At 62.3% G+C, this 19,159-nt stretch overlaps 18 non-coding genes across 18 annotated transcripts; all 18 read right to left on the bottom strand.

Moving 5' to 3' along the window:
- Positions 1–660: 660 nt before the first annotated feature.
- LOC138558131 (U1 spliceosomal RNA) lies at positions 661–824 on the bottom strand. The gene has a single exon (XR_011298286.1). It is a non-coding gene; the product is annotated as a U1 spliceosomal RNA (small nuclear RNA).
- An 866-nt stretch (positions 825–1,690) lies between these two features.
- Positions 1,691–1,854, bottom strand: LOC138558130 (U1 spliceosomal RNA). The gene has a single exon (XR_011298285.1). It is a non-coding gene; the product is annotated as a U1 spliceosomal RNA (small nuclear RNA).
- An 870-nt stretch (positions 1,855–2,724) lies between these two features.
- LOC138558512 (U1 spliceosomal RNA) lies at positions 2,725–2,888 on the bottom strand. The gene has a single exon (XR_011298659.1). It is a non-coding gene; the product is annotated as a U1 spliceosomal RNA (small nuclear RNA).
- An 870-nt stretch (positions 2,889–3,758) lies between these two features.
- Positions 3,759–3,922, bottom strand: LOC138558129 (U1 spliceosomal RNA). The gene has a single exon (XR_011298284.1). It is a non-coding gene; the product is annotated as a U1 spliceosomal RNA (small nuclear RNA).
- An 866-nt stretch (positions 3,923–4,788) lies between these two features.
- On the bottom strand, positions 4,789–4,952 carry LOC138558128 (U1 spliceosomal RNA). Its single transcript, XR_011298283.1, has one exon. It is a non-coding gene; the product is annotated as a U1 spliceosomal RNA (small nuclear RNA).
- An 866-nt stretch (positions 4,953–5,818) lies between these two features.
- LOC138558126 (U1 spliceosomal RNA) lies at positions 5,819–5,982 on the bottom strand. The gene has a single exon (XR_011298281.1). It is a non-coding gene; the product is annotated as a U1 spliceosomal RNA (small nuclear RNA).
- Positions 5,983–6,852: 870 nt separating this feature from the next.
- LOC138558511 (U1 spliceosomal RNA) lies at positions 6,853–7,016 on the bottom strand. Its single transcript, XR_011298658.1, has one exon. It is a non-coding gene; the product is annotated as a U1 spliceosomal RNA (small nuclear RNA).
- An 870-nt stretch (positions 7,017–7,886) lies between these two features.
- LOC138558125 (U1 spliceosomal RNA) lies at positions 7,887–8,050 on the bottom strand. Its single transcript, XR_011298280.1, has one exon. It is a non-coding gene; the product is annotated as a U1 spliceosomal RNA (small nuclear RNA).
- Positions 8,051–8,916: 866 nt separating this feature from the next.
- On the bottom strand, positions 8,917–9,080 carry LOC138558124 (U1 spliceosomal RNA). Its single transcript, XR_011298279.1, has one exon. It is a non-coding gene; the product is annotated as a U1 spliceosomal RNA (small nuclear RNA).
- An 880-nt stretch (positions 9,081–9,960) lies between these two features.
- LOC138558510 (U1 spliceosomal RNA) lies at positions 9,961–10,124 on the bottom strand. Its single transcript, XR_011298657.1, has one exon. It is a non-coding gene; the product is annotated as a U1 spliceosomal RNA (small nuclear RNA).
- An 870-nt stretch (positions 10,125–10,994) lies between these two features.
- On the bottom strand, positions 10,995–11,158 carry LOC138558123 (U1 spliceosomal RNA). The gene has a single exon (XR_011298278.1). It is a non-coding gene; the product is annotated as a U1 spliceosomal RNA (small nuclear RNA).
- An 866-nt stretch (positions 11,159–12,024) lies between these two features.
- On the bottom strand, positions 12,025–12,188 carry LOC138558122 (U1 spliceosomal RNA). Its single transcript, XR_011298277.1, has one exon. It is a non-coding gene; the product is annotated as a U1 spliceosomal RNA (small nuclear RNA).
- Positions 12,189–13,054: 866 nt separating this feature from the next.
- LOC138558121 (U1 spliceosomal RNA) lies at positions 13,055–13,218 on the bottom strand. Its single transcript, XR_011298276.1, has one exon. It is a non-coding gene; the product is annotated as a U1 spliceosomal RNA (small nuclear RNA).
- Positions 13,219–14,088: 870 nt separating this feature from the next.
- LOC138558509 (U1 spliceosomal RNA) lies at positions 14,089–14,252 on the bottom strand. The gene has a single exon (XR_011298656.1). It is a non-coding gene; the product is annotated as a U1 spliceosomal RNA (small nuclear RNA).
- Positions 14,253–15,122: 870 nt separating this feature from the next.
- LOC138558120 (U1 spliceosomal RNA) lies at positions 15,123–15,286 on the bottom strand. Its single transcript, XR_011298275.1, has one exon. It is a non-coding gene; the product is annotated as a U1 spliceosomal RNA (small nuclear RNA).
- An 866-nt stretch (positions 15,287–16,152) lies between these two features.
- On the bottom strand, positions 16,153–16,316 carry LOC138558119 (U1 spliceosomal RNA). The gene has a single exon (XR_011298274.1). It is a non-coding gene; the product is annotated as a U1 spliceosomal RNA (small nuclear RNA).
- An 866-nt stretch (positions 16,317–17,182) lies between these two features.
- LOC138558118 (U1 spliceosomal RNA) lies at positions 17,183–17,346 on the bottom strand. Its single transcript, XR_011298273.1, has one exon. It is a non-coding gene; the product is annotated as a U1 spliceosomal RNA (small nuclear RNA).
- Positions 17,347–18,246: 900 nt separating this feature from the next.
- LOC138558508 (U1 spliceosomal RNA) lies at positions 18,247–18,410 on the bottom strand. Its single transcript, XR_011298655.1, has one exon. It is a non-coding gene; the product is annotated as a U1 spliceosomal RNA (small nuclear RNA).
- Positions 18,411–19,159: the final 749 nt, after the last annotated feature.

The raw sequence follows: 19,159 nt of genomic DNA, 5'->3' as shown, positions 1-19,159 counted from the left end.
CCTGCTCGGCCTGAGATTTGCATAAATTCGGACCTGGCTGCCAGCCAGCAGGCCCAGTCGGAAAGCGAGCAGGCCTGGCGCAGTGGGCCCACTGGCCCGTCGGCCCCAGGCGGGTCCATGGCCCTCCTGAGCCGACAGGTCACCCCGCTTAACAAGAGCGTCTCGGGTGGGGTGCCCCCCGCCAGGACACGGCAAGGCCCGATCGTGCCCGATCGGTGCTCGGACGGGGCGGGCGGCAGCGGCGGCCGGGAGCCAGTTTCACCCCTGCCCCCAAAACCCCAGGAGCTGGCTGGGCCTTCCTTAGGTTGGAGGGCCTGGGCGCGAAAGCAGAGCCCGGGCAGGGCAGGCTGGCTTCAAGAACTACCGGGGCACCTGATATCATGGGGCGCACAAGTCTGGGGTTAGGCACCTGTGCACTTCACCCCTCCAGTGAATGCTGGCCCTCTTGACCGCAGCAACATTCAGGGGCCCAACCTACACATGACACACATGACTTTCACATTTTTTTATTTCACCAATCCATCAGGCCTGTGGACCCCTGAACGGCCCAGGGCTGGCCCTCTTGACTGCAGCAAAATAAACTCTGCTGCACGAGCTTGGGCCCTGTGTGCAAACAACCTGACTCGCACACTAAACTCTTTCTTTCTTTCACCAATAAATCAGGGGAAAGCGCGAACGCAGTCCCCCACTACCAGAAATAATGCAGTCGAGAATCCCGCATTTGGGGACATCGCAGGGGTCAGCAAATCCGATGTGCAATGGATGAGCCTCACCCTGGGAGCTCTGCCTTGCTGATCACAGATGCTCCCCTGCCAGGTAAGTATGAGTTGCGAGCCAGAGGGCAGGGCTTGGGCCTGTTCTGGAAGCCCCGCTAAGCGAGGGTGAGAAGGCCGGCCCTGACCCAGCCCCAGCCCTCCCGGAAGCCCTGAGCGTCTGCGGAGCTGCCTGTCCCACGTGCAGGGGGAAGCTCCGGCAGGCAGAGCCCAGCAGAAGAGGCACATTGTGGCACAGTTCATGTCTCCCACCAGGCCCTGCTCGGCCTGAGATTTGCATAAATTCGGACCTGGCTGCCAGCCAGCAGGCCCAGTCGGAAAGCGAGCAGGCCTGGCGCAGTGGGCCCACTGGCCCGTCGGCCCCAGGCGGGTCCATGGCCCTCCTGAGCCGACAGGTCACCCCGCTTAACAAGAGCGTCTCGGGTGGGGTGCCCCCCGCCAGGACACGGCAAGGCCCGATCGTGCCCGATCGGTGCTCGGACGGGGCGGGCGGCAGCGGCGGCCGGGAGCCAGTTTCACCCCTGCCCCCAAAACCCCAGGAGCTGGCTGGGCCTTCCTTAGGTTGGAGGGCCTGGGCGCGAAAGCAGAGCCCGGGCAGGGCAGGCTGGCTTCAAGAACTACCGGGGCACCTGATATCATGGGGCGCACAAGTCTGGGGTTAGGCACCTGTGCACTTCACCCCTCCAGTGAATGCTGGCCCTCTTGACCGCAGCAACATTCAGGGGCCCAACCTACACATGACACACATGACTTTCACATTTTTTTATTTCACCAATCCATCAGGCCTGTGGACCCCTGAACGGCCCAGGGCTGGCCCTCTTGACTGCAGCAAAATAAACTCTGCTGCACGAGCTTGGGCCCTGTGTGCAAACAACCTGACTCGCACACTAAACTCTTTCTTTCTTTCACCAATAAATCAGGGGAAAGCGCGAACGCAGTCCCCCACTACCAGAAATAATGCAGTCGAGAATCCCGCATTTGGGGACATCGCAGGGGTCAGCAAATCCGATGTGCAATGGATGAGCCTCACCCTGGGAGCTCTGCCTTGCTGATCACAGATGCTCCCCTGCCAGGTAAGTATGAGTTGCGAGCCAGAGGGCAGGGCTTGGGCCTGTTCTGGAAGCCCCGCTAAGCGAGGGTGAGAAGGCCGGCCCTGACCCAGCCCCAGCCCTCCCGGAAGCCCTGAGCGTCTGCGGAGCTGCCTGTCCCACGTGCAGGGGGAAGCTCCGGCAGGCAGAGCCCAGCAGAAGAGGCACATTGTGGCACAGTTCATGTCTCCCACCAGGCCCTGCTCGGCCTGAGATTTGCATAAATTCGGACCTGGCTGCCAGCCAGCAGGCCCAGTCGGAAAGCGAGCAGGCCTGGCGCAGTGGGCCCACTGGCCCGTCGGCCCCAGGCGGGTCCATGGCCCTCCTGAGCCGACAGGTCACCCCGCTTAACAAGAGCGTCTCGGGTGGGGTGCCCCCCGCCAGGACACGGCAAGGCCGTGAAGGCAAGGCCCGATCGGTGCTCGGACGGGGCGGGCGGCAGCGGCGGCCGGGAGCCAGTCTCACCCCTGCCCCCAAAACCCCAGGAGCTGGCTGGGCCTTCCTTAGGTTGGAGGGCCTGGGCGCGAAAGCAGAGCCCGGGCAGGGCAGGCTGGCTTCAAGAACTACCGGGGCACCTGATATCATGGGGCGCACAAGTCTGGGGTTAGGCACCTGTGCACTTCACCCCTCCAGTGAATGCTGGCCCTCTTGACCGCAGCAACATTCAGGGGCCCAACCTACACATGACACACATGACTTTCACATTTTTTTATTTCACCAATCCATCAGGCCTGTGGACCCCTGAACGGCCCAGGGCTGGCCCTCTTGACTGCAGCAAAATAAACTCTGCTGCACGAGCTTGGGCCCTGTGTGCAAACAACCTGACTCGCACACTAAACTCTTTCTTTCTTTCACCAATAAATCAGGGGAAAGCGCGAACGCAGTCCCCCACTACCAGAAATAATGCAGTCGAGAATCCCGCATTTGGGGACATCGCAGGGGTCAGCAAATCCGATGTGCAATGGAGGAGTCTCACCCTGGGAGCTCTGCCTTGCTGATCACAGATGCTCCCCTGCCAGGTAAGTATGAGTTGCGAGCCAGAGGGCAGGGCTTGGGCCTGTTCTGGAAGCCCCGCTAAGCGAGGGTGAGAAGGCCGGCCCTGACCCAGCCCCAGCCCTCCCGGAAGCCCTGAGCGTCTGCGGAGCTGCCTGTCCCACGTGCAGGGGGAAGCTCCGGCAGGCAGAGCCCAGCAGAAGAGGCACATTGTGGCACAGTTCATGTCTCCCACCAGGCCCTGCTCGGCCTGAGATTTGCATAAATTCGGACCTGGCTGCCAGCCAGCAGGCCCAGTCGGAAAGCGAGCAGGCCTGGCGCAGTGGGCCCACTGGCCCGTCGGCCCCAGGCGGGTCCATGGCCCTCCTGAGCCGACAGGTCACCCCGCTTAACAAGAGCGTCTCGGGTGGGGTGCCCCCCGCCAGGACACGGCAAGGCCGTGAAGGCAAGGCCCGATCGGTGCTCGGACGGGGCGGGCGGCAGCGGCGGCCGGGAGCCAGTCTCACCCCTGCCCCCAAAACCCCAGGAGCTGGCCGGGCCTTCCTTAGGTTGGAGGGCCTGGGCGCGAAAGCAGAGCCCGGGCAGGGCAGGCTGGCTTCAAGAACTACCGGGGCACCTGATATCATGGGGCGCACAAGTCTGGGGTTAGGCACCTGTGCACTTCACCCCTCCAGTGAATGCTGGCCCTCTTGACCGCAGCAACATTCAGGGGCCCAACCTACACATGACACACATGACTTTCACATTTTTTTATTTCACCAATCCATCAGGCCTGTGGACCCCTGAACGGCCCAGGGCTGGCCCTCTTGACTGCAGCAAAATAAACTCTGCTGCACGAGCTTGGGCCCTGTGAGCAAACAACCTGACTCGCACACTAAACTCTTTCTTTCTTTCACCAATAAATCAGGGGAAAGCGCGAACGCAGTCCCCCACTACCAGAAATAATGCAGTCGAGAATCCCGCATTTGGGGACATCGCAGGGGTCAGCAAATCCGATGTGCAATGGATGAGCCTCACCCTGGGAGCTCTGCCTTGCTGATCACAGATGCTCCCCTGCCAGGTAAGTATGAGTTGCGAGCCAGAGGGCAGGGCTTGGGCCTGTTCTGGAAGCCCCGCTAAGCGAGGGTGAGAAGGCCGGCCCTGACCCAGCCCCAGCCCTCCCGGAAGCCCTGAGCGTCTGCGGAGCTGCCTGTCCCACGTGCAGGGGGAAGCTCCGGCAGGCAGAGCCCAGCAGAAGAGGCACATTGTGGCACAGTTCATGTCTCCCACCAGGCCCTGCTCGGCCTGAGATTTGCATAAATTCGGACCTGGCTGCCAGCCAGCAGGCCCAGTCGGAAAGCGAGCAGGCCTGGCGCAGTGGGCCCACTGGCCCGTCGGCCCCAGGCGGGTCCATGGCCCTCCTGAGCCGACAGGTCACCCCGCTTAACAAGAGCGTCTCGGGTGGGGTGCCCCCCGCCAGGACACGGCAAGGCCCGATCGTGCCCGATCGGTGCTCGGACGGGGCGGGCGGCAGCGGCGGCCGGGAGCCAGTTTCACCCCTGCCCCCAAAACCCCAGGAGCTGGCTGGGCCTTCCTTAGGTTGGAGGGCCTGGGCGCGAAAGCAGAGCCCGGGCAGGGCAGGCTGGCTTCAAGAACTACCGGGGCACCTGATATCATGGGGCGCACAAGTCTGGGGTTAGGCACCTGTGCACTTCACCCCTCCAGTGAATGCTGGCCCTCTTGACCGCAGCAACATTCAGGGGCCCAACCTACACATGACACACATGACTTTCACATTTTTTTATTTCACCAATCCATCAGGCCTGTGGACCCCTGAACGGCCCAGGGCTGGCCCTCTTGACTGCAGCAAAATAAACTCTGCTGCACGAGCTTGGGCCCTGTGTGCAAACAACCTGACTCGCACACTAAACTCTTTCTTTCTTTCACCAATAAATCAGGGGAAAGCGCGAACGCAGTCCCCCACTACCAGAAATAATGCAGTCGAGAATCCCGCATTTGGGGACATCGCAGGGGTCAGCAAATCCGATGTGCAATGGATGAGCCTCACCCTGGGAGCTCTGCCTTGCTGATCACAGATGCTCCCCTGCCAGGTAAGTATGAGTTGCGAGCCAGAGGGCAGGGCTTGGGCCTGTTCTGGAAGCCCCGCTAAGCGAGGGTGAGAAGGCCGGCCCTGACCCAGCCCCAGCCCTCCCGGAAGCCCTGAGCGTCTGCGGAGCTGCCTGTCCCACGTGCAGGGGGAAGCTCCGGCAGGCAGAGCCCAGCAGAAGAGGCACATTGTGGCACAGTTCATGTCTCCCACCAGGCCCTGCTCGGCCTGAGATTTGCATAAATTCGGACCTGGCTGCCAGCCAGCAGGCCCAGTCGGAAAGCGAGCAGGCCTGGCGCAGTGGGCCCACTGGCCCGTCGGCCCCAGGCGGGTCCATGGCCCTCCTGAGCCGACAGGTCACCCCGCTTAACAAGAGCGTCTCGGGTGGGGTGCCCCCCGCCAGGACACGGCAAGGCCCGATCGTGCCCGATCGGTGCTCGGACGGGGCGGGCGGCAGCGGCGGCCGGGAGCCAGTTTCACCCCTGCCCCCAAAACCCCAGGAGCTGGCTGGGCCTTCCTTAGGTTGGAGGGCCTGGGCGCGAAAGCAGAGCCCGGGCAGGGCAGGCTGGCTTCAAGAACTACCGGGGCACCTGATATCATGGGGCGCACAAGTCTGGGGTTAGGCACCTGTGCACTTCACCCCTCCAGTGAATGCTGGCCCTCTTGACCGCAGCAACATTCAGGGGCCCAACCTACACATGACACACATGACTTTCACATTTTTTTATTTCACCAATCCATCAGGCCTGTGGACCCCTGAACGGCCCAGGGCTGGCCCTCTTGACTGCAGCAAAATAAACTCTGCTGCACGAGCTTGGGCCCTGTGTGCAAACAACCTGACTCGCACACTAAACTCTTTCTTTCTTTCACCAATAAATCAGGGGAAAGCGCGAACGCAGTCCCCCACTACCAGAAATAATGCAGTCGAGAATCCCGCATTTGGGGACATCGCAGGGGTCAGCAAATCCGATGTGCAATGGATGAGCCTCACCCTGGGAGCTCTGCCTTGCTGATCACAGATGCTCCCCTGCCAGGTAAGTATGAGTTGCGAGCCAGAGGGCAGGGCTTGGGCCTGTTCTGGAAGCCCCGCTAAGCGAGGGTGAGAAGGCCGGCCCTGACCCAGCCCCAGCCCTCCCGGAAGCCCTGAGCGTCTGCGGAGCTGCCTGTCCCACGTGCAGGGGGAAGCTCCGGCAGGCAGAGCCCAGCAGAAGAGGCACATTGTGGCACAGTTCATGTCTCCCACCAGGCCCTGCTCGGCCTGAGATTTGCATAAATTCGGACCTGGCTGCCAGCCAGCAGGCCCAGTCGGAAAGCGAGCAGGCCTGGCGCAGTGGGCCCACTGGCCCGTCGGCCCCAGGCGGGTCCATGGCCCTCCTGAGCCGACAGGTCACCCCGCTTAACAAGAGCGTCTCGGGTGGGGTGCCCCCCGCCAGGACACGGCAAGGCCGTGAAGGCAAGGCCCGATCGGTGCTCGGACGGGGCGGGCGGCAGCGGCGGCCGGGAGCCAGTCTCACCCCTGCCCCCAAAACCCCAGGAGCTGGCTGGGCCTTCCTTAGGTTGGAGGGCCTGGGCGCGAAAGCAGAGCCCGGGCAGGGCAGGCTGGCTTCAAGAACTACCGGGGCACCTGATATCATGGGGCGCACAAGTCTGGGGTTAGGCACCTGTGCACTTCACCCCTCCAGTGAATGCTGGCCCTCTTGACCGCAGCAACATTCAGGGGCCCAACCTACACATGACACACATGACTTTCACATTTTTTTATTTCACCAATCCATCAGGCCTGTGGACCCCTGAACGGCCCAGGGCTGGCCCTCTTGACTGCAGCAAAATAAACTCTGCTGCACGAGCTTGGGCCCTGTGTGCAAACAACCTGACTCGCACACTAAACTCTTTCTTTCTTTCACCAATAAATCAGGGGAAAGCGCGAACGCAGTCCCCCACTACCAGAAATAATGCAGTCGAGAATCCCGCATTTGGGGACATCGCAGGGGTCAGCAAATCCGATGTGCAATGGAGGAGTCTCACCCTGGGAGCTCTGCCTTGCTGATCACAGATGCTCCCCTGCCAGGTAAGTATGAGTTGCGAGCCAGAGGGCAGGGCTTGGGCCTGTTCTGGAAGCCCCGCTAAGCGAGGGTGAGAAGGCCGGCCCTGACCCAGCCCCAGCCCTCCCGGAAGCCCTGAGCGTCTGCGGAGCTGCCTGTCCCACGTGCAGGGGGAAGCTCCGGCAGGCAGAGCCCAGCAGAAGAGGCACATTGTGGCACAGTTCATGTCTCCCACCAGGCCCTGCTCGGCCTGAGATTTGCATAAATTCGGACCTGGCTGCCAGCCAGCAGGCCCAGTCGGAAAGCGAGCAGGCCTGGCGCAGTGGGCCCACTGGCCCGTCGGCCCCAGGCGGGTCCATGGCCCTCCTGAGCCGACAGGTCACCCCGCTTAACAAGAGCGTCTCGGGTGGGGTGCCCCCCGCCAGGACACGGCAAGGCCGTGAAGGCAAGGCCCGATCGGTGCTCGGACGGGGCGGGCGGCAGCGGCGGCCGGGAGCCAGTCTCACCCCTGCCCCCAAAACCCCAGGAGCTGGCCGGGCCTTCCTTAGGTTGGAGGGCCTGGGCGCGAAAGCAGAGCCCGGGCAGGGCAGGCTGGCTTCAAGAACTACCGGGGCACCTGATATCATGGGGCGCACAAGTCTGGGGTTAGGCACCTGTGCACTTCACCCCTCCAGTGAATGCTGGCCCTCTTGACCGCAGCAACATTCAGGGGCCCAACCTACACATGACACACATGACTTTCACATTTTTTTATTTCACCAATCCATCAGGCCTGTGGACCCCTGAACGGCCCAGGGCTGGCCCTCTTGACTGCAGCAAAATAAACTCTGCTGCACGAGCTTGGGCCCTGTGAGCAAACAACCTGACTCGCACACTAAACTCTTTCTTTCTTTCACCAATAAATCAGGGGAAAGCGCGAACGCAGTCCCCCACTACCAGAAATAATGCAGTCGAGAATCCCGCATTTGGGGACATCGCAGGGGTCAGCAAATCCGATGTGCAATGGATGAGCCTCACCCTGGGAGCTCTGCCTTGCTGATCACAGATGCTCCCCTGCCAGGTAAGTATGAGTTGCGAGCCAGAGGGCAGGGCTTGGGCCTGTTCTGGAAGCCCCGCTAAGCGAGGGTGAGAAGGCCGGCCCTGACCCAGCCCCAGCCCTCCCGGAAGCCCTGAGCGTCTGCGGAGCTGCCTGTCCCACGTGCAGGGGGAAGCTCCGGCAGGCAGAGCCCAGCAGAAGAGGCACATTGTGGCACAGTTCATGTCTCCCACCAGGCCCTGCTCGGCCTGAGATTTGCATAAATTCGGACCTGGCTGCCAGCCAGCAGGCCCAGTCGGAAAGCGAGCAGGCCTGGCGCAGTGGGCCCACTGGCCCGTCGGCCCCAGGCGGGTCCATGGCCCTCCTGAGCCGACAGGTCACCCCGCTTAACAAGAGCGTCTCGGGTGGGGTGCCCCCCGCCAGGACACGGCAAGGCCCGATCGTGCCCGATCGGTGCTCGGACGGGGCGGGCGGCAGCGGCGGCCGGGAGCCAGTTTCACCCCTGCCCCCAAAACCCCAGGAGCTGGCTGGGCCTTCCTTAGGTTGGAGGGCCTGGGCGCGAAAGCAGAGCCCGGGCAGGGCAGGCTGGCTTCAAGAACTACCGGGGCACCTGATATCATGGGGCGCACAAGTCTGGGGTTAGGCACCTGTGCACTTCACCCCTCCAGTGAATGCTGGCCCTCTTGACCGCAGCAACATTCAGGGGCCCAACCTACACATGACACACATGACTTTCACATTTTTTTATTTCACCAATCCATCAGGCCTGTGGACCCCTGAACGGCCCAGGGCTGGCCCTCTTGACTGCAGCAAAATAAACTCTGCTGCACGAGCTTGGGCCCTGTGTGCAAACAACCTGACTCGCACACTAAACTCTTTCTTTCTTTCACCAATAAATCAGGGGAAAGCGCGAACGCAGTCCCCCACTACCAGAAATAATGCAGTCGAGAATCCCGCATTTGGGGACATCGCAGGGGTCAGCAAATCCGATGTGCAATGGATGAGCCTCACCCTGGGAGCTCTGCCTTGCTGATCACAGATGCTCCCCTGCCAGGTAAGTATGAGTTGCGAGCCAGAGGGCAGGGCTTGGGCCTGTTCTGGAAGCCCCGCTAAGCGAGGGTGAGAAGGCCGGCCCTGACCCAGCCCCAGCCCTCCCGGAAGCCCTGAGCGTCTGCGGAGCTGCCTGTCCCACGTGCAGGGGGAAGCTCCGGCAGGCAGAGCCCAGCAGAAGAGGCACATTGTGGCACAGTTCATGTCTCCCACCAGGCCCTGCTCGGCCTGAGATTTGCATAAATTCGGACCTGGCTGCCAGCCAGCAGGCCCAGTCGGAAAGCGAGCAGGCCTGGCGCAGTGGGCCCACTGGCCCGTCGGCCCCAGGCGGGTCCATGGCCCTCCTGAGCCGACAGGTCACCCCGCTTAACAAGAGCGTCTCGGGTGGGGTGCCCCCCGCCAGGACACGGCAAGGCCGTGAAGGCAAGACCGGATCGTGCCCGATCGGTGCTCGGACGGGGCGGGCGGCAGCGGCGGCCGGGAGCCAGTCTCACCCCTGCCCCCAAAACCCCAGGAGCTGGCTGGGCCTTCCTTAGGTTGGAGGGCCTGGGCGCGAAAGCAGAGCCCGGGCAGGGCAGGCTGGCTTCAAGAACTACCGGGGCACCTGATATCATGGGGCGCACAAGTCTGGGGTTAGGCACCTGTGCACTTCACCCCTCCAGTGAATGCTGGCCCTCTTGACCGCAGCAACATTCAGGGGCCCAACCTACACATGACACACATGACTTTCACATTTTTTTATTTCACCAATCCATCAGGCCTGTGGACCCCTGAACGGCCCAGGGCTGGCCCTCTTGACTGCAGCAAAATAAACTCTGCTGCACGAGCTTGGGCCCTGTGTGCAAACAACCTGACTCGCACACTAAACTCTTTCTTTCTTTCACCAATAAATCAGGGGAAAGCGCGAACGCAGTCCCCCACTACCAGAAATAATGCAGTCGAGAATCCCGCATTTGGGGACATCGCAGGGGTCAGCAAATCCGATGTGCAATGGAGGAGTCTCACCCTGGGAGCTCTGCCTTGCTGATCACAGATGCTCCCCTGCCAGGTAAGTATGAGTTGCGAGCCAGAGGGCAGGGCTTGGGCCTGTTCTGGAAGCCCCGCTAAGCGAGGGTGAGAAGGCCGGCCCTGACCCAGCCCCAGCCCTCCCGGAAGCCCTGAGCGTCTGCGGAGCTGCCTGTCCCACGTGCAGGGGGAAGCTCCGGCAGGCAGAGCCCAGCAGAAGAGGCACATTGTGGCACAGTTCATGTCTCCCACCAGGCCCTGCTCGGCCTGAGATTTGCATAAATTCGGACCTGGCTGCCAGCCAGCAGGCCCAGTCGGAAAGCGAGCAGGCCTGGCGCAGTGGGCCCACTGGCCCGTCGGCCCCAGGCGGGTCCATGGCCCTCCTGAGCCGACAGGTCACCCCGCTTAACAAGAGCGTCTCGGGTGGGGTGCCCCCCGCCAGGACACGGCAAGGCCGTGAAGGCAAGGCCCGATCGGTGCTCGGACGGGGCGGGCGGCAGCGGCGGCCGGGAGCCAGTCTCACCCCTGCCCCCAAAACCCCAGGAGCTGGCCGGGCCTTCCTTAGGTTGGAGGGCCTGGGCGCGAAAGCAGAGCCCGGGCAGGGCAGGCTGGCTTCAAGAACTACCGGGGCACCTGATATCATGGGGCGCACAAGTCTGGGGTTAGGCACCTGTGCACTTCACCCCTCCAGTGAATGCTGGCCCTCTTGACCGCAGCAACATTCAGGGGCCCAACCTACACATGACACACATGACTTTCACATTTTTTTATTTCACCAATCCATCAGGCCTGTGGACCCCTGAACGGCCCAGGGCTGGCCCTCTTGACTGCAGCAAAATAAACTCTGCTGCACGAGCTTGGGCCCTGTGAGCAAACAACCTGACTCGCACACTAAACTCTTTCTTTCTTTCACCAATAAATCAGGGGAAAGCGCGAACGCAGTCCCCCACTACCAGAAATAATGCAGTCGAGAATCCCGCATTTGGGGACATCGCAGGGGTCAGCAAATCCGATGTGCAATGGATGAGCCTCACCCTGGGAGCTCTGCCTTGCTGATCACAGATGCTCCCCTGCCAGGTAAGTATGAGTTGCGAGCCAGAGGGCAGGGCTTGGGCCTGTTCTGGAAGCCCTGCTAAGCGAGGGTGAGAAGGCCGGCCCTGACCCAGCCCCAGCCCTCCCGGAAGCCCTGAGCGTCTGCGGAGCTGCCTGTCCCACGTGCAGGGGGAAGCTCCGGCAGGCAGAGCCCAGCAGAAGAGGCACATTGTGGCACAGTTCATGTCTCCCACCAGGCCCTGCTCGGCCTGAGATTTGCATAAATTCGGACCTGGCTGCCAGCCAGCAGGCCCAGTCGGAAAGCGAGCAGGCCTGGCGCAGTGGGCCCACTGGCCCGTCGGCCCCAGGCGGGTCCATGGCCCTCCTGAGCCGACAGGTCACCCCGCTTAACAAGAGCGTCTCGGGTGGGGTGCCCCCCGCCAGGACACGGCAAGGCCCGATCGTGCCCGATCGGTGCTCGGACGGGGCGGGCGGCAGCGGCGGCCGGGAGCCAGTTTCACCCCTGCCCCCAAAACCCCAGGAGCTGGCTGGGCCTTCCTTAGGTTGGAGGGCCTGGGCGCGAAAGCAGAGCCCGGGCAGGGCAGGCTGGCTTCAAGAACTACCGGGGCACCTGATATCATGGGGCGCACAAGTCTGGGGTTAGGCACCTGTGCACTTCACCCCTCCAGTGAATGCTGGCCCTCTTGACCGCAGCAACATTCAGGGGCCCAACCTACACATGACACACATGACTTTCACATTTTTTTATTTCACCAATCCATCAGGCCTGTGGACCCCTGAACGGCCCAGGGCTGGCCCTCTTGACTGCAGCAAAATAAACTCTGCTGCACGAGCTTGGGCCCTGTGTGCAAACAACCTGACTCGCACACTAAACTCTTTCTTTCTTTCACCAATAAATCAGGGGAAAGCGCGAACGCAGTCCCCCACTACCAGAAATAATGCAGTCGAGAATCCCGCATTTGGGGACATCGCAGGGGTCAGCAAATCCGATGTGCAATGGATGAGCCTCACCCTGGGAGCTCTGCCTTGCTGATCACAGATGCTCCCCTGCCAGGTAAGTATGAGTTGCGAGCCAGAGGGCAGGGCTTGGGCCTGTTCTGGAAGCCCCGCTAAGCGAGGGTGAGAAGGCCGGCCCTGACCCAGCCCCAGCCCTCCCGGAAGCCCTGAGCGTCTGCGGAGCTGCCTGTCCCACGTGCAGGGGGAAGCTCCGGCAGGCAGAGCCCAGCAGAAGAGGCACATTGTGGCACAGTTCATGTCTCCCACCAGGCCCTGCTCGGCCTGAGATTTGCATAAATTCGGACCTGGCTGCCAGCCAGCAGGCCCAGTCGGAAAGCGAGCAGGCCTGGCGCAGTGGGCCCACTGGCCCGTCGGCCCCAGGCGGGTCCATGGCCCTCCTGAGCCGACAGGTCACCCCGCTTAACAAGAGCGTCTCGGGTGGGGTGCCCCCCGCCAGGACACGGCAAGGCCCGATCGTGCCCGATCGGTGCTCGGACGGGGCGGGCGGCAGCGGCGGCCGGGAGCCAGTTTCACCCCTGCCCCCAAAACCCCAGGAGCTGGCTGGGCCTTCCTTAGGTTGGAGGGCCTGGGCGCGAAAGCAGAGCCCGGGCAGGGCAGGCTGGCTTCAAGAACTACCGGGGCACCTGATATCATGGGGCGCACAAGTCTGGGGTTAGGCACCTGTGCACTTCACCCCTCCAGTGAATGCTGGCCCTCTTGACCGCAGCAACATTCAGGGGCCCAACCTACACATGACACACATGACTTTCACATTTTTTTATTTCACCAATCCATCAGGCCTGTGGACCCCTGAACGGCCCAGGGCTGGCCCTCTTGACTGCAGCAAAATAAACTCTGCTGCACGAGCTTGGGCCCTGTGTGCAAACAACCTGACTCGCACACTAAACTCTTTCTTTCTTTCACCAATAAATCAGGGGAAAGCGCGAACGCAGTCCCCCACTACCAGAAATAATGCAGTCGAGAATCCCGCATTTGGGGACATCGCAGGGGTCAGCAAATCCGATGTGCAATGGATGAGCCTCACCCTGGGAGCTCTGCCTTGCTGATCACAGATGCTCCCCTGCCAGGTAAGTATGAGTTGCGAGCCAGAGGGCAGGGCTTGGGCCTGTTCTGGAAGCCCCGCTAAGCGAGGGTGAGAAGGCCGGCCCTGACCCAGCCCCAGCCCTCCCGGAAGCCCTGAGCGTCTGCGGAGCTGCCTGTCCCACGTGCAGGGGGAAGCTCCGGCAGGCAGAGCCCAGCAGAAGAGGCACATTGTGGCACAGTTCATGTCTCCCACCAGGCCCTGCTCGGCCTGAGATTTGCATAAATTCGGACCTGGCTGCCAGCCAGCAGGCCCAGTCGGAAAGCGAGCAGGCCTGGCGCAGTGGGCCCACTGGCCCGTCGGCCCCAGGCGGGTCCATGGCCCTCCTGAGCCGACAGGTCACCCCGCTTAACAAGAGCGTCTCGGGTGGGGTGCCCCCCGCCAGGACACGGCAAGGCCGTGAAGGCAAGGCCCGATCGGTGCTCGGACGGGGCGGGCGGCAGCGGCGGCCGGGAGCCAGTCTCACCCCTGCCCCCAAAACCCCAGGAGCTGGCTGGGCCTTCCTTAGGTTGGAGGGCCTGGGCGCGAAAGCAGAGCCCGGGCAGGGCAGGCTGGCTTCAAGAACTACCGGGGCACCTGATATCATGGGGCGCACAAGTCTGGGGTTAGGCACCTGTGCACTTCACCCCTCCAGTGAATGCTGGCCCTCTTGACCGCAGCAACATTCAGGGGCCCAACCTACACATGACACACATGACTTTCACATTTTTTTATTTCACCAATCCATCAGGCCTGTGGACCCCTGAACGGCCCAGGGCTGGCCCTCTTGACTGCAGCAAAATAAACTCTGCTGCACGAGCTTGGGCCCTGTGTGCAAACAACCTGACTCGCACACTAAACTCTTTCTTTCTTTCACCAATAAATCAGGGGAAAGCGCGAACGCAGTCCCCCACTACCAGAAATAATGCAGTCGAGAATCCCGCATTTGGGGACATCGCAGGGGTCAGCAAATCCGATGTGCAATGGAGGAGTCTCACCCTGGGAGCTCTGCCTTGCTGATCACAGATGCTCCCCTGCCAGGTAAGTATGAGTTGCGAGCCAGAGGGCAGGGCTTGGGCCTGTTCTGGAAGCCCCGCTAAGCGAGGGTGAGAAGGCCGGCCCTGACCCAGCCCCAGCCCTCCCGGAAGCCCTGAGCGTCTGCGGAGCTGCCTGTCCCACGTGCAGGGGGAAGCTCCGGCAGGCAGAGCCCAGCAGAAGAGGCACATTGTGGCACAGTTCATGTCTCCCACCAGGCCCTGCTCGGCCTGAGATTTGCATAAATTCGGACCTGGCTGCCAGCCAGCAGGCCCAGTCGGAAAGCGAGCAGGCCTGGCGCAGTGGGCCCACTGGCCCGTCGGCCCCAGGCGGGTCCATGGCCCTCCTGAGCCGACAGGTCACCCCGCTTAACAAGAGCGTCTCGGGTGGGGTGCCCCCCGCCAGGACACGGCAAGGCCGTGAAGGCAAGGCCCGATCGGTGCTCGGACGGGGCGGGCGGCAGCGGCGGCCGGGAGCCAGTCTCACCCCTGCCCCCAAAACCCCAGGAGCTGGCCGGGCCTTCCTTAGGTTGGAGGGCCTGGGCGCGAAAGCAGAGCCCGGGCAGGGCAGGCTGGCTTCAAGAACTACCGGGGCACCTGATATCATGGGGCGCACAAGTCTGGGGTTAGGCACCTGTGCACTTCACCCCTCCAGTGAATGCTGGCCCTCTTGACCGCAGCAACATTCAGGGGCCCAACCTACACATGACACACATGACTTTCACATTTTTTTATTTCACCAATCCATCAGGCCTGTGGACCCCTGAACGGCCCAGGGCTGGCCCTCTTGACTGCAGCAAAATAAACTCTGCTGCACGAGCTTGGGCCCTGTGAGCAAACAACCTGACTCGCACACTAAACTCTTTCTTTCTTTCACCAATAAATCAGGGGAAAGCGCGAACGCAGTCCCCCACTACCAGAAATAATGCAGTCGAGAATCCCGCATTTGGGGACATCGCAGGGGTCAGCAAATCCGATGTGCAATGGATGAGCCTCACCCTGGGAGCTCTGCCTTGCTGATCACAGATGCTCCCCTGCCAGGTAAGTATGAGTTGCGAGCCAGAGGGCAGGGCTTGGGCCTGTTCTGGAAGCCCCGCTAAGCGAGGGTGAGAAGGCCGGCCCTGACCCAGCCCCAGCCCTCCCGGAAGCCCTGAGCGTCTGCGGAGCTGCCTGTCCCACGTGCAGGGGGAAGCTCCGGCAGGCAGAGCCCAGCAGAAGAGGCACATTGTGGCACAGTTCATGTCTCCCACCAGGCCCTGCTCGGCCTGAGATTTGCATAAATTCGGACCTGGCTGCCAGCCAGCAGGCCCAGTCGGAAAGCGAGCAGGCCTGGCGCAGTGGGCCCACTGGCCCGTCGGCCCCAGGCGGGTCCATGGCCCTCCTGAGCCGACAGGTCACCCCGCTTAACAAGAGCGTCTCGGGTGGGGTGCCCCCCGCCAGGACACGGCAAGGCCCGATCGTGCCCGATCGGTGCTCGGACGGGGCGGGCGGCAGCGGCGGCCGGGAGCCAGTTTCACCCCTGCCCCCAAAACCCCAGGAGCTGGCTGGGCCTTCCTTAGGTTGGAGGGCCTGGGCGCGAAAGCAGAGCCCGGGCAGGGCAGGCTGGCTTCAAGAACTACCGGGGCACCTGATATCATGGGGCGCACAAGTCTGGGGTTAGGCACCTGTGCACTTCACCCCTCCAGTGAATGCTGGCCCTCTTGACCGCAGCAACATTCAGGGGCCCAACCTACACATGACACACATGACTTTCACATTTTTTTATTTCACCAATCCATCAGGCCTGTGGACCCCTGAACGGCCCAGGGCTGGCCCTCTTGACTGCAGCAAAATAAACTCTGCTGCACGAGCTTGGGCCCTGTGTGCAAACAACCTGACTCGCACACTAAACTCTTTCTTTCTTTCACCAATAAATCAGGGGAAAGCGCGAACGCAGTCCCCCACTACCAGAAATAATGCAGTCGAGAATCCCGCATTTGGGGACATCGCAGGGGTCAGCAAATCCGATGTGCAATGGATGAGCCTCACCCTGGGAGCTCTGCCTTGCTGATCACAGATGCTCCCCTGCCAGGTAAGTATGAGTTGCGAGCCAGAGGGCAGGGCTTGGGCCTGTTCTGGAAGCCCCGCTAAGCGAGGGTGAGAAGGCCGGCCCTGACCCAGCCCCAGCCCTCCCGGAAGCCCTGAGCGTCTGCGGAGCTGCCTGTCCCACGTGCAGGGGGAAGCTCCGGCAGGCAGAGCCCAGCAGAAGAGGCACATTGTGGCACAGTTCATGTCTCCCACCAGGCCCTGCTCGGCCTGAGATTTGCATAAATTCGGACCTGGCTGCCAGCCAGCAGGCCCAGTCGGAAAGCGAGCAGGCCTGGCGCAGTGGGCCCACTGGCCCGTCGGCCCCAGGCGGGTCCATGGCCCTCCTGAGCCGACAGGTCACCCCGCTTAACAAGAGCGTCTCGGGTGGGGTGCCCCCCGCCAGGACACGGCAAGGCCCGATCGTGCCCGATCGGTGCTCGGACGGGGCGGGCGGCAGCGGCGGCCGGGAGCCAGTTTCACCCCTGCCCCCAAAACCCCAGGAGCTGGCTGGGCCTTCCTTAGGTTGGAGGGCCTGGGCGCGAAAGCAGAGCCCGGGCAGGGCAGGCTGGCTTCAAGAACTACCGGGGCACCTGATATCATGGGGCGCACAAGTCTGGGGTTAGGCACCTGTGCACTTCACCCCTCCAGTGAATGCTGGCCCTCTTGACCGCAGCAACATTCAGGGGCCCAACCTACACATGACACACATGACTTTCACATTTTTTTATTTCACCAATCCATCAGGCCTGTGGACCCCTGAACGGCCCAGGGCTGGCCCTCTTGACTGCAGCAAAATAAACTCTGCTGCACGAGCTTGGGCCCTGTGTGCAAACAACCTGACTCGCACACTAAACTCTTTCTTTCTTTCACCAATAAATCAGGGGAAAGCGCGAACGCAGTCCCCCACTACCAGAAATAATGCAGTCGAGAATCCCGCATTTGGGGACATCGCAGGGGTCAGCAAATCCGATGTGCAATGGATGAGCCTCACCCTGGGAGCTCTGCCTTGCTGATCACAGATGCTCCCCTGCCAGGTAAGTATGAGTTGCGAGCCAGAGGGCAGGGCTTGGGCCTGTTCTGGAAGCCCCGCTAAGCGAGGGTGAGAAGGCCGGCCCTGACCCAGCCCCAGCCCTCCCGGAAGCCCTGAGCGTCTGCGGAGCTGCCTGTCCCACGTGCAGGGGGAAGCTCCGGCAGGCAGAGCCCAGCAGAAGAGGCACATTGTGGCACAGTTCATGTCTCCCACCAGGCCCTGCTCGGCCTGAGATTTGCATAAATTCGGACCTGGCTGCCAGCCAGCAGGCCCAGTCGGAAAGCGAGCAGGCCTGGCGCAGTGGGCCCACTGGCCCGTCGGCCCCAGACGGGTCCATGGCCCTCCTGAGCCGACAGGTCACCCCGCTTAACAAGAGCGTCTCGGGTGGGGTGCCCCCCGCCAGGACACGGCAAGGCCGTGAAGGCAAGGCCCGATCGTGCCCGATCGGTGCTCGGACGGGGCGGGCGGTGCTCGGACGGGGCGGGCGGCAGCGGCGGCCGGGAGCCAGTCTCACCCCTGCCCCCAAAACCCCAGGAGCTGGCTGGGCCTTCCTTAGGTTGGAGGGCCTGGGCGCGAAAGCAGAGCCCGGGCAGGGCAGGCTGGCTTCAAGAACTACCGGGGCACCTGATATCATGGGGCGCACAAGTCTGGGGTTAGGCACCTGTGCACTTCACCCCTCCAGTGAATGCTGGCCCTCTTGACCGCAGCAACATTCAGGGGCCCAACCTACACATGACACACATGACTTTCACATTTTTTTATTTCACCAATCCATCAGGCCTGTGGACCCCTGAACGGCCCAGGGCTGGCCCTCTTGACTGCAGCAAAATAAACTCTGCTGCACGAGCTTGGGCCCTGTGTGCAAACAACCTGACTCGCACACTAAACTCTTTCTTTCTTTCACCAATAAATCAGGGGAAAGCGCGAACGCAGTCCCCCACTACCAGAAATAATGCAGTCGAGAATCCCGCATTTGGGGACATCGCAGGGGTCAGCAAATCCGATGTGCAATGGAGGAGTCTCACCCTGGGAGCTCTGCCTTGCTGATCACAGATGCTCCCCTGCCAGGTAAGTATGAGTTGCGAGCCAGAGGGCAGGGCTTGGGCCTGTTCTGGAAGCCCCGCTAAGCGAGGGTGAGAAGGCCGGCCCTGACCCAGCCCCAGCCCTCCCGGAAGCCCTGAGCGTCTGCGGAGCTGCCTGTCCCACGTGCAGGGGGAAGCTCCGGCAGGCAGAGCCCAGCAGAAGAGGCACATTGTGGCACAGTTCATGTCTCCCACCAGGCCCTGCTCGGCCTGAGATTTGCATAAATTCGGACCTGGCTGCCAGCCAGCAGGCCCAGTCGGAAAGCGAGCAGGCCTGGCGCAGTGGGCCCACTGGCCCGTCGGCCCCAGGCGGGTCCATGGCCCTCCTGAGCCGACAGGTCACCCCGCTTAACAAGAGCGTCTCGGGTGGGGTGCCCCCCGCCAGGACACGGCAAGGCCGTGAAGGCAAGGCCCGATCGGTGCTCGGACGGGGCGGGCGGCAGCGGCGGCCGGGAGCCAGTCTCACCCCTGCCCCCAAAACCCCAGGAGCTGGCCGGGCCTTCCTTAGGTTGGAGGGCCTGGGCGCGAAAGCAGAGCCCGGGCAGGGCAGGCTGGCTTCAAGAACTACCGGGGCACCTGATATCATGGGGCGCACAAGTCTGGGGTTAGGCACCTGTGCACTTCACCCCTCCAGTGAATGCTGGCCCTCTTGACCGCAGCAACATTCAGGGGCCCAACCTACACATGACACACATGACTTTCACATTTTTTTATTTCACCAATCCATCAGGCCTGTGGACCCC

Source organism: Ambystoma mexicanum, unplaced genomic scaffold, assembly GCF_040938575.1.
Source record: "Ambystoma mexicanum isolate Mex_15411 unplaced genomic scaffold, UKY_AmexF1_1 Mex_scaf34, whole genome shotgun sequence".
NCBI classification, from domain to species: Eukaryota; Metazoa; Chordata; class Amphibia; order Caudata; family Ambystomatidae; genus Ambystoma; species Ambystoma mexicanum.
The sequence above is the reverse complement of the archived record's forward strand: the minus strand, read 5'-3'. Positions and strand labels throughout refer to the sequence as shown.